Source organism: Myotis lucifugus, unplaced genomic scaffold, assembly GCF_000147115.1.
Source record: "Myotis lucifugus unplaced genomic scaffold, Myoluc2.0 scaffold_64, whole genome shotgun sequence".
Classification (NCBI taxonomy): domain Eukaryota; kingdom Metazoa; phylum Chordata; class Mammalia; order Chiroptera; family Vespertilionidae; genus Myotis; species Myotis lucifugus.
The window spans coordinates 501447-515203 of NW_005871112.1; the positions used below are offsets into that span (position 1 = coordinate 501447).

General features: G+C 38.0%; 1 protein-coding gene and 1 pseudogene across 1 annotated transcript in view; one reads left to right on the top strand and one right to left on the bottom strand.

The window, feature by feature from the left end:
* HS6ST3 (heparan sulfate 6-O-sulfotransferase 3) overlaps positions 1-13757 on the bottom strand; it is a 661903-nt gene that overhangs the window by 480882 nt on the left and 167264 nt on the right. The gene's annotated exons all lie outside the window — the stretch shown is intronic.
* Positions 283-1479, top strand: LOC102438404 (annotated as a pseudogene).

Below are 13757 nucleotides of genomic sequence, written 5' to 3' on the forward strand. Positions count from 1 at the left end.
CAAATCTTCATGCAACGGGCTTCTAGTATTTTATAATGATAAAAATGTCAATCCATATTTATAAATTAAAATATAAGAAATTATAAACATATATAAACTTAATCCAAATATCTAAAGCAAAAACTGATAAAAATGAAGGAAGAAAGAGACAATTCAAAAATAACAGTTAAAGCTTTCCACCATCTGCGGATACAACCAGAAGTCTGCAACCTAGAAGACAGCCCTCACCCAACCATGCTGGCACCCTGATCTTGGGTTCCCAACCTCCAGAACTATTGTGAACTAAAGGCCAATAAAGATTATCAGTTTAAGGTGGATAATGATATAAATGAGTACCAATTATCTTGAAGAATAATCAGTTTAGGGGCTGGTACAGAGGATGAATTGTACATTGTTGAAGCAGAGGCAATGAGTTATGAAAGCAGTCCAATTAAAGTAACACTGGTAACTTTGAAAATGTCTGTCCTTGGTGGCTTCAAATAACACCACTGTGGTCTCATGGTCGAAATGTGGTTCAGGGCCTGTGCATATTAGTGGACAGCACTTAGTAGCTATAGAAGAAGATGCAGAGTCAGAAGATAAAGAGGAGGATGTGAAACTCCTAATTATATCTGGAAAGCATTCTGCCCTGAAAGTTGTAGCAAGTTTCACACAAAAAAAGTAAAACTTGCTGTTACTGAAGATGTTGATGCAGATGAAGATGATGACAAAGATATGATGATTTTTATGATGAAAAAGCTGAACAAAAAGCTAAATTAAAGAAATCTACATGAGATGCTCTAGCCAAAAAATACACAAAAATTAAATCAGAATGGAAGACTCAAAACCATCAACATCAAGATCAAAAGTTCATGAATCATTTTTTTTTTTTAAAGAAGGATCTCTTACCATTTGCAACAGCATGGAGGGATCTGGAGAGTATTATGCTAAGCAAAATAAGCCAGTCAGAGAAAGATAAGTATCACATGATCTCACTCATATGTGGAATCCAATAAACAAAATAAACTGAACAAAAAAGATCCAGAAACATAGAACCATGGAACAGACTGATGAATTTCAGAGGCAAGAGGGAAGGAGGGGGGGAGGGAGGGTGATGTGGGAGGTGAGAGATTAACCAACCAAGGAATTTATATACACATATACATAGCCAAGGACACAAACAATAGTGTGGTAAAGCCTTGGGAGGGGCAGGTGTGCAGGGTGGAGGGGGTCAAGGGGAAAAAAATAAAAACAGAAAAACAAAGGGGACATCTGAAATACTTTCAACCAGAAAGATAAATTTTAAAAAACAGGAAAAACTCCTAAAACACCAAAAGAAACTCATTCTGTAGAAGACATTAAAGCAAAAATGCAAGCAAATATTTTAAAAGTGGTTCTCTTTTCAAAGTGGAAGCCAAGTTCATCAATTATGTGAAAAATTGCTTCTGAAGAATGACCAGAAGGCTAGTCAATCTCTGGCAGTGGGGGAAGACTCTTTAAAAAGAATACTTTGGCCCTGACCAGATGGCTCAGTTGGTTGGAGCATCATCCCATAAACCAAAATGTTACGGGTTCAATTCCCAGTCAGGGCACCTACAGGAGGCAACCTATCCAGGTTTCTCTCTCACATCGATGTTTTCTCTCTCTTCTCTCTCTCTCTCTCTCTCTCTCTCTCTCTCTCTCTCTCAAATTAATTTAAAAAACATATCCTCTGGGGAAGGTTAAAAATAGTTTAAAATATTTATCAAAATTTCCTATCTTATTTTGTTTTAGTTCTGTAACAGTTGATATCTGGCTGCCCTTTTTGCAATGCAAGAGTGAGGACTTTCCCTACCATGTCTAATAAAAGTTGCCCAGGTTCCATTGCCAAGAATGTGTTGTCCAAAATGTGTTTAGTTTTTAAAGATGGAACTCCACCCTCTGCTTGGTTTTAGGTATGTATGGAATTTTATGATAGGACACAGTAGTAGTGGCAGTCAGACAAATGGAAATGGTGGGAAGACAAATTATACATGTGAAATAAACTCAATATTTTAATAAAGTTAAAATAATAATAATGATTGGAGACTTCAATGTCCCACTGTCAATAATGTATACAACAACTGGACAAAAGGAACAGAAAAATTTGAACACAATAAACATACTAGACCTAACAGATCACTATACACATCAAGAGCAGCATATACTTCCCAGGTATCAGCATAAACAAAATGTTAGGACATAAAGCAAATCTCAATAAATTTAAAAGGATTCAACTCATACAAAGAATATTCTCTGGTCACAATGAAGTGAAATACGTAATACCTATAACTTCATTTGCTATTTAATATACCTGCAGACACTGTGAGGTAGAGAACTAACATCTCAGGTTCACCGTGTTAGTCCCCATCTGGAGCCTCTGTTCATGGTCCTCTGTTCCTGGAATGCTCCCCTTTATTCTTCTGCAAATTTAAAGTCTATCCATCTATATTAGTTTGGATATAGGTTAGCTACTCTAATGGGGAAACCCAAAATGACGATGGCTTAACCAAGACATTAGTTTATTTCTCCTATGTATAAAATTCTCAGGTGCCATGACAACTCTGATGAGGTTGACAGAGGTTTAGGCTCCTTCTCTCCCATCTGCCATATTTAAACAACACAGCTCCCAGCTATTTTATCTGTATCCCACCCAGTAAGACAGACAAAAAGGAATAAGGGATGGGCATCCTTCTTGCTGTATGGCACAATCTAAAAGCTACACACACACTTCTGCTTAAAACCCATTGTACAGAATTTGGTTTCATGGCTATACATAGAGACAAGAGGCCTGAGAAGTGTAGCCTTCAGCTGGGCAGCTAAATCCTATTCCTGTCTAAAAAGGGAAGAACAAACATTGGGGGGAACTATCAGTCTCAGCCATACCATCCCTCAGGTCTCCACTCAAGTTCCATGACCTCTAAGGAATTCAAGACAACCCAAGCTTTCCTACTTTTCCAAAATTACTTTACCTACAATCAGTTAACAAGTCACTTTGAAAGGCAGTTACTATCCCCCAGCCGGCATGGCTCAGTGGTTGAGCGAGGAGGTCATGGTTCAATTCCCAGTCAGGGCACATGCCCTGGTTGTGGGCTCAGCCCTGGTATGGGGCATACAGGAGGCAGCCAATCAATGGTTCTCTCTCATCATTGATGTTTCTCTCTCTTTCTTTCTCTCTCTCCCTCTCTCTCTCTCTCTCTCTCTCTCTCTCTCTCTCTCTCTCTCTCTCCCCCTCTCCCTTCCTCTCTGAAATCAATAAAAAATACATTAAAGAAAAAAAAGCCAGTTATTCTGTTTTATGTATGTCCCGTCTGTCTGTTCCTCCATTTATATTATAAGTTCTTTGAACATAGAATCTATACCCTATGCTACTTTTGACTCACTTCTTTGTTTCTATGGTATCTGGCACTGTGTTTGAAATTTACTGGGTAATTCTATACTACTAGTTGATGATTAAAATAAAGCAGGCAAAATACCTGAATAACCCAAAATTACATTAACATTTCAATAAATATGCTCTGAAAAATATTCAAAATGTGATTGTTGAAACCCAGGAGTAAATTGATAAGTTGTAGTTCCTTCTAAATACTGCTAAATCATTTATAAGGCTTTGAATACAGTTAGATAACCTATTACTTATATCACTGTAGCTACTTAAAAAAAACAAACTAAGGTTAAAATTATAACTGATTCACTTTATTCACAGCTGATTAATTATAACACTTGATCAAAATTAAGCAGTTGATGTGAAACTTCAAAAGAAATTATTGATTCTTCTCATGAGCAACAGCCAATTAAAACAGTATGGTGCAAGACTGCTCTAGTTCTTAGTATTCTAATTTTGGATATTTTCTCTTCATTTTTTTAAACAAAGAACATTACAAAAAGACTTCAAATTAGCTCTTGGCTTTTCCTATTCAATATCAACCACTTACCGAGTGCCAATCATTTTGCTGAACCTTCTTTTAAAAAGACTTTTGCCAGTGGCACTGCAAATGAAAGGAGATGATGAGATAATCACAGCAAAATCTTACTCCGGTGTGCTGCCTTTTCTTCCCTGATGAAAACCCCATGAGACATTGTTATGTGGGAAAAGCACACGATGATTCCAATACCAGAAACAGTTTCTTGTCACACAAACAAATATGAGAGCACAAATAAGATGTGGATTTTGAGTAAAAGAAGTTTAGGGTATTAAGATTGTCATAGGTCAGTGATGGCGAACCTATGACACGCGTGTCAGAGGTGACACGCGAACTCATTTTTTTGGTTGATTTTTCTTTGTTAAATGGCATTTAAATATATAAAATAAGTATCAAAAATATAAATCTTTGTTTTACTATGGTTGCAAATATCAAAAATTTCTATATGTGACACGGCACCAGAGTTAAGTTAAGGTTTTTCAAAATGCTGACACGCCGAGCTCAAAAGGTTCGCCATCACTGTCATAGATCTTGAATTTCAGATATCCTACTGGCAATTTTACTTTTGGGGGGCGGGGGGTATTGAAATATAGACTTTATAAATAGCAGGGTTCCAAGATGGCTCTCCTAAGACATGGTAACCATGTCTTTAAAATATATCCTATATTGAGTATTCATTATTATTTTAGATAAAAAGTAAATGCACACGCTATCAGAATTAGCTCACACATTGAAGGCTCTTGAAGTCTCCATATAATTCATTTCATTTTCCATTCTCAGAAACTGAGTACTTTTACCATAGCTGACCAGAGTCCAAACTATCACTGCATGTTTTTCAATTATTATGAGAAGAGTATTCTAGTATTGAAAGAAAATAATTCACCCATTAATCTGTCACCCAATGATAACTGTTTTAATATTTGAATTCTCTCCCAGCCTTTATCCACGTTTTTCCATAGCTGCAATTTTAGTAAAAACATAATTTTATGTTCTGTTATCTTCACTTAAAATTAAAATAGGATTTGTAACATTTTCATGTTGATATATAATCATCAGCATTATAATTTTAGTGAATGCATATATTCCACTTAATTAACACAACATACTTAACCATCTATCTATTCCAGAGACATTTTGAAAATCTGTCACCATTCTGAAGACTTGTAGTTTTAAAAATTCAGGCCCAGGTTGTAGGCTCGATCCCCATGGGGGAGGCAGGGGTGTGGGGGAGAGGGGATGCATCCAGGAGGCAGCTGATCAATGATTCTCTCTCATCATTGATATTTCTCTCTCTGTCCCTCTCCCTTCCTCCCTCTGAAGTCGATAAAAAACATATTACAAAAAAAAAAAAAAGACTGGTAGGAGGGCAGAGAGCTGGAATGGGCTGGTCCAACACGCACATGTGATGGTTTGTAATTAGGAGGGATATCTTGGCTCTGCAGGTTCCTCTGAGGAGCAAGGGACTCCAATTCCACCCCTCAGCCCAGGATTCCATTGCCAGGAAGAGGAGTCCCCATAACTTGTGGCTGTAAAAACCAACAGGGACTGTGGCTAAGTGAGATAAAGGCTGTTGGAGTCCCAAGCAGTTCCTCTTAAAGGGCCCACACATGGACTTACTTGAACTCACTCCCTCTGAGCTCTAGCAGCTTGAAAGAAACCCGGGACATATGGGAAGGAAATAAATTGTTGGGCATCAGGGTAAGAGCTGGGGGGCTGCTTTTTGCCAAACAAAAAGTGCTAGCAGAGGCCATTGTTCCTTTGCTGAGCCCTCTCCACCCCCTTCAGAGCTGGCAAGCAGGAGCCATCTGAGTCTCCATCAACCTGGCTCACTCTGTTTGCCCTACCCTGATAATTCCCCAAGACCTCACCCCACCCAAGTCATTTCCAGTGGCTTTTCCATACAACTGGCATCTCTTGCTTCATGATTTGGACATTCCTAAAATCTCAAACAAGCAGCATCTGGCTTCTGTGTAGCCTGCACTTCTTGCTAAGTGGCCCAAGGCCCAGCACTAGTGGCAGCCGCCTTTGTTCACAGCTTGGCCTATCCTGGGCACCTCCAAGCCCAACACAAGTAGCAGCCATCTGAAGATCACTCTGTAGCTCCTGCCAGGTAGTCCCAGGCAGGGTATAGGCAGTGGCTGACTTTGCACTTCCCAGGTGGCCCCAGAGCCAGTAAATCCAGTGGACATCTTCAGATCATGTTGGATTACAATCCTACCACCCCTAGGAGTGACACACTCAAGGGGCCAACCCAGTGAGCACCAAAGCCCCAGTGAAGCAAGTCCTGCTCTGTAGGATCAACTCCTGCACAGTAGCTCCTTTATTGTAGTCCCAGCTGGTCCTCACAATTGATTGGCCTGGGGGTCAATCCCTTCCAGTGAAGCCAACAGCAGTCAAGGTTCAACTACAACAGGACAGTACACAGAGCCCCCACAGGGACGCACCTGAGGCACCCAACACAGGTGACTGGAGAGGCTGTGCCACTGGGCCCTGTAGGACACCTACTACACAAGGCACTCTATCAAGTACAGGAGACACAGCAGCTCTGACTAATATATAGAAACAAACACAGGAAAGCAGCCAAAATGTGGAGACAAAGAAACATGTGCCAAGTGAAAGAGCAGAAGAAATCTCCAGAAAAAGAAGGAAATGAAATGGAGGCAAGCAAAACAACAGATAGAGAGTTCAAAACAATGGTTATAATGATGCTCAAGGAACTTTAGTGAGAACATCACAGCATGAAAAAGAACACAGGAACCATAAAAAAAAAACAGTCAGAAATGAAGACTATACTAATTGAAATGAAGAATAATTTATAGGGAATCAAAAGTAGAGTAGAGAATGCTGAGAATCAAATTAGTGATTTAGAATGTGAGGAAGCAAAACATCCATCATAACAACAAAAAGAGAGAAAAGAATAAAAAAATATGAAAATAGTCTAAGGAGCCTCTGGGACAATTTCAAGTATACCAATAGTCATATCATAGGGGTGCCTGAAGGAAAAGAGAAAGAGCAAGAAATTGAAAACCTATGTGAAAAAATGGCAGCCCTGGCAGGTGTGGCTCAGTTGTGTCAACCTTCCCAGTTTGTGGTAGCTTATTATGGCAGCCCCAGGAAACTAATCCACAGTGCTTGTTAAAAATGCAGGTTCCTAAACTCCAAAGCAAACCTAAAATCAGAATCTCTGGGCATGGAACCCAGCAATCTACCTTTACAAAGCACCCCAGATTATTCTGATATGCTTAAAAGCTTCTACATAACCTATGTCAAATGTTAAACTCTAACACCAGATTAGAATTTTCTGAGAGAAATTAGCTGACCAAGATTATAGAGATTAATTTTCAATAGAAATCTAGGTTTATACCTCTAAGGAAATGAAATAACTAAAACGTCTATAAAGCTACTTATGCAAGATACTTTCACATACTTTACTGTATTGAGTCCTCACAATAACCATGATGTCAATAAGGTGAATATTTATATTAGTGCCATTTTCTAAATATAGAAACTAAGGTTCAGAACCATTTCCAACTTGCTAGGCATCATACATCCAGTAAGGTACTGAGCTAGAACTCCCATCCAGGTTTGGGTACATATGTGCTCAATAAATGTTTGCTGGGTGTTAAAAGTTAAAGCTAATCAGTGGGAAAGATTAGGGGATGGGCTCAGAGAATGGCATGATGGTTCTATATAACTGGGCTGTTAGGAGCAGGGTACTAGGCAGGGTAGTGCTATGGTTCCAGCTCCATGGAGCAGGAAATAGGGCTGAAGGAAGGAACAAGGCAGGAGTTCTGCCTCAGTGGGAAAATGATGGGCTGCTTAGACAACTGGGGTAGCAATTCGTTTCTGACACCTAGTGAAAACACAGAAATAGGCAAAGCTCCCCTTGCCACCAACTGAGGGCAGGTAGACACTACCAAGGCATAATGGGAACAGTGGGCAGATCCAAAAGGAGCTGTGCAAACTCACTCCTCCTCACACTCACAAGGCTATATTCAGGATATGCATGAAGAGACTCGCAGACCTAATTTTATGTGTGTTTGGGAGTTAATCCAGAACCACTAAAAAAAAAAAAGAATGTTAGTGGCATTTATATTATTTAACTTCAAGGCTACTGACATTTCAGAAAAGCCATGATTGTCACCTTGAGCCTTACATAAAAGCTAGGGAAAACAAAGGAACACAACTTCACTAAACAAGGATTTCAAAGAAGAATGCTTTTAACTACAATAATAGCTTATGGATGTGTGTTTCACTCTTTAAATACTGAATTTTTACTGTGGATACATAATCCATTCTTAACATCATGTAAATAATGAGAAAGTATAATATGACACTTTTACTTTAGAAACATTATTCTATTGATTAGAAATGTCAATAGAAATGGAATGGGTGGGGGTGCATACACGGAAATTCTCTGAAAGTGAGAATGAAAATGCACTGCCTGCTGTATGACTCAAATTCTCCAAATAATTATTGGTAGGGCCCATTGCCATCTTGTTGTATAAACATAAATGAGCCCAAGATAACACCCAAAGCTCAAAGAGTAATGACAAAGGTGGAAGAGATGGTCTAGTCAGGCATGAAATTGATTTTATAATAACAAATATCTGTTGCCTTCTATGTGCTAAGTAAATAATTCAGAAGCAGGGGGTAAAGATAATAAAAACAAAATCATTAACTGCTTCTACTAAATCAAACACAGAAAGAAACTCATTGTCATGTTGACCCTGAAACCTGTTTAATGGCTAATTAAAGCAATTATTTTCATCATGACATGGCCCTTAATCATAGGTACCTTCAAAGTTATAGAAGAGTTTGGCTGGTAACCTTGTTGGGAGCAGGTTTTCCACTATCCCCACCAAATTTACATGGAAAATAGGAGACAGGAGAGGAGGACAATAGGACATGAACTCAGTGCTGAGGTCTGCAACCAAATCATAGACCGCACAATCTAACCTTTGAAGACAGGTTTAAGATGACATAATCTAACTCTTCAGTTTGGGTTTGTTTGTTTTTTATTTTAAAAAGGGTTAAGTTAGCTAACTGCAGATAGTGGAAGTTTATGGCCAACTTTAAAAAGTCACTTTGAATGTCATTATGTCATTTATGTTCTCACAGCTCAGTTTAGTTGATTAAAGTATAATTCTATGGAAAGCAGAATTTCTGGTTCAATGCCCAGATGTGTCAGTTAGCTTTAGTAGGCCCCTTGGCCCCAAAACTGACCATTTTTCTACTGATATATTTTCAAACATGAGACTTTTATCCAAAAATAATCACACACAAAAATAAATATAGGGGAAATATTATAAATTCCAGGAATAACTCAAGAAAAATTCTAAGCAAGTACATTAATGGTGTTTGTCTATTATCCAAGAACACATACGAAGTAAACATATAGTGTTTTGTGTGTATGTGTGTCTTCCTGAACCCTATTCTCCTACTCTTCTCTGTATCCCAATGTAGTTCCCAGCAACACTGCCTTAGTCCTAAATGACTCAACTTCCTGGTGTCAGCTGGTTGATTAAGAGGTTGGCACCTTTTGAAAATGGAACCAAACAGAAATCCTTGCCTGGGATTTTTGAAATTGAATTCAGAGAATATCTGTAAGTATGTCTTACAGATATATTTTTTAATTTTATTTTATTGTTTAAAGTATTACAAATAGTAGTACAGATATTGATGGAAGCAGTCAGACTCAGAATTTAGAAGCTGCTGGTGGCCCTGGTTTGCCCCTCAGTGGGGGAAACTTGGCTTTAGTGAGAGACAAGGCCTGTACACTGGGACAGAAGGCCTGACAGCATTTGATCGGATCCCCCAGCTCAGCTCTAGCTTTTCCCTATTGTTCTATATTTTAATCTTTTTTAAATTCCAAGTGCTGCAATATTCCTTTGTGTTTACCTGGACACTTCTGTCTGTCTGTCACCTGCAACCCAAATAATATATACACACCCATTGAAAGTCAATAAATCAAAAAAGAGAATGTCATTTTCATTTCTGGCACTGAATCCATGTATTGGTCTGAATAGGTTGTGCTGCAGTAACAAACACCAATCTCAGTAGTTTAAATAACAATGGTTTAGTTCTAACTGACCATACTTCTTGTTTGGTCAGGGCAGTTCTGATTTATGCTTACTCTCCCAGCTAAATTATTAATAGAGACTCCTCTAAACCTCAAAAGTGATCTGGTTTGAATGAAAAATTATATGGTCACACTACTTATTTCTCACTTAGGCTACCTATACATCACATGAGGCCAAGACTGATAGAATGATCACTAACTGGAACATTGCCCATCAACATAGTATAGAAAAAAGAGAGTTCTAGTGCCTTAAACTAGCAATTAAGTGCTCCAGACTAGAAGCATCACCTAGAAGCACCATGTCCCCTCACAAATTCCTGAGCAGAACTTGGCACAGCCCTGCCTTATCACAAAGGGGCCAGTCAGGACCATCCTGCAAAAAACCAATAACTCAAATTTTTGGTGAACAATACTAACGACTTCCAAACTCCAACTCTCTCTTATTATACATCAGTTTTCCTGTTTGCAAATCTACAATTCTTACTCATTTTTCTAATGAAATATTAGGTGGGTCCTTAGGTTAGATTAGGTCATGATTACTTTTCTTAATTTGTCTTTTTGACAACCTGCATTATTTCACTTGACATTCATTGGTTACCTAACATAGTGCTAGGTAACTTAACATAATGAAAGATTACTTAACATAGTGCTAACCCTTGAAGGATACACAATGAATAAAAAATGACCTCTGCCCCCCAAAACTTAAGCCACTTTTTAGTATTCTTTAGACTATCTTTTACTTTGGTCTACCAGTAATTTACAAAATGATTTCTTTAAGAACTTCCAGAGCTAATATCCCTAAGGTATGGTTCACTCACCTGGTAAGACCTACTAACAAAAATCTCCCTACAAATGTAATATCACGTATTCTCCTAATTTAATTTTAACTGTCTAACTTATATTCTTTTGCAGTGTAAACTCTGTTCTTAATTAAAGAAGCATAATACAGAAAATCCTAATATAAAACACTTGCAATATACCTTACATAGAACTTACTTTTCCATTATAGCTACTAGAACTCCCTCCGCAATCCAGAATTTTAATCTATTATGAGTGAAGCACTTGGATCTTAACTGTCCCTGATATGACTAAAGATGAAATTGCATCACGATGTTCCTATTCCTGTTGCTCCAAATCTCAACAGGAATTGGGGAGGAGGAATTCATATACTTGTTGCCAGAGATGCAAAAACAGAAAATGTGGATTTAGCACCAGAACTTGAACTTATAGTGCATTTTCTTGCAAAATATTCTATAAAGTGCTGAGGTGTTACATTATTAGTGCTGTATATCAGCAACATTATGAGTGAAATGAACTTTTATGGACCAGTCTAGAGATATCACTACCATTTACCGGCAGAAATACGTTTTAAATTCCAAGCAATTAAGTAATACATTAGCTTTCAGAATACTATTTCAAAAGTTGGTTTATCTGAATTCTATAAGTACTAGGTGAGGATAATTGAGTTAAATGTCCAACTAAATCCTTTGCTTTCAATTCAGTTACCCTTTATCATGGCTGCGTTATATACTTTCAACACTCTGGCGAACCATCATTCAACTGACATGCACTAAGCACCACCTATGTACAAGAGAATATTCTAGGTGCTAGTGATATGTTAGTGAGCAATAAAGATAGCTTGGTATCATCTCTGATCCCTTATGCAGAGGACCCTAAAACCATATTCTTCAGAATGCCCTTCCCAGGTTAGAGTCATCCAATGAGAAGTAACCACATGGGATTTGGACATCTCTGTTGGCAGTTGCAGGCCAATTCACGGACAAAAGGCTGGTTCTTCTGAATCCCTAAGATCAGCAATGGCAGTTCCCACTGGGACTGGGAGATTTGCTGTGACAGCGTCCGTGCAGGTTCCTACAAGGCAGCTGTACCCAACCACATGCTTCCATTACCTTCCATGGCGGTGAAAGCCTCTAATTCCTTCTATGAAAGTCTCCCTATTTGGAATTCCTAAATGGCTTCTGTTGTCCCAACCAAAACTGACTGAGAGATCAAAGCCAACACAGCCCCTGCTTAACATGCTTACATTCTCATGGAGAAGACATTAAATAACTGTTTACACATAATTATGTGACTGTCAGTGGTGTGCACAAGCCAGCTCCTGCCAGTTGTCAGAGCTCTTTGCTAAATTTTCAGAATTTTCCAGCCGGTCATTAGATATATTCAATATTAAAAATTAAATTATATAAACTTTTAATTAATTGTATTAAATACTAAAATAATACTTTATGTTCATTATTTCCTAATTCATTTTCTATTTTCTATGCTTCTGAAATTATTTAAATATATATTTGCATCTTTATGGTGGCAATTTCATATAGTGGTTTGCAACTGTGCTTCTCTGCTCAACTCTATATTCAATGACATCACCTTGCTAGCTTGTTATCACTGTGCTGGAAGTATGTATACCACTGAAATCAGCAAGCACTACAAATCAGGGCATCCCCCAGCCAATAGAGAGAGTAGTAAAATATTTACCAAAACATTACTAATAATTGAGATAATTACCAGAAATATAAGTAAATATTAGCATAGAACAGGGAGACTCCACCATAATCATGGATTTCAAGGAAACATCCCAAAGAAGTGACACCTGAGTTGAGCACTGGCAGTTGGTTAGGTATAGGAGTGGGGAAGAGCACTCCAGGGAAAGAAGCATATGAACTCTATGAGAGAGTAAGCTCTTGGTCCTGGAAAAGAACTGAAAATCTGATGGGATAGAATACAGAGAGAGAGGGTATGTTAGTTAGCCCATTCTGTTCAAATTTCCTTTTCTGACAGTCACCTTACAGTACTGTTATTTGCACATTTCTCTTTTCTGTCACTCAAAAGACAATTCTGTTGAAGACAGAGTCCATGTTGTCTCTATCTTCCCATTGCCAGGCGCCTACCCCATTACAAGGCCTGAGCATATTTGTAAATAAGTGAATCCTTACAACACTAAGCCCAGTAAACATCAATAGTCAAATCTCCAGAAAGAGGATAAAATTCACAATTCAACTTTTTAATTAAACTAAATAAAAATAATATGTTTCAAGTCCAAAGAGACCATTTAATGTGTATCAGCAGTAACTATGTTAGAAGAATCAAAACTGAAGTAATAATTTGAACATATTCAACATTAAAAGATAGTTGTATTAGTCTGCTAGAGGTGCCAGAACAAAATACCTTAGAGGGGTGGTGGTGGGTGTTAAACCACAGAAATTGATTTCTCATAGTTCTGGAGGCTGGAAAGTCTAAGAACAAAGTTGAGGGTACCAGCAAGGTAGGTTGCATTTTGAGGCCTCTTTTCTTGGCTTGTAGGCAACTGCCTTTTTGCTGTATGTTCACATGACCTCTTCTTTATGTGCATATGAAGAATGGAGAGATCTCTGGCATCTACTCTTCTTTTATAAGGATGCCAAACTTGTCTGTTAGATGAAGATCTCATCCTCATGGCCTTATTTAATCTTAATCAATTCCTTAAGGGTCCTCTTTCCAATATAATCACATGGAAGGTTAGGGCTTCAATGTGGAAGTATTGGGGTGGGTGGGGGAGACACAATTTAGCAAAATAGTTTAATATAAAAGCATAAAACAGTTATTTGGTTCAAGAATACAAAGAAATCCTTCCCAAAATTACATCAATAATCATGACAGTCATTACTGGATATAGATATAAGACATCCTCTATTACACAAAACTGAAATATGCAAACTTGAAATGATATAATTTAGTTACATCATTTATATTGTATG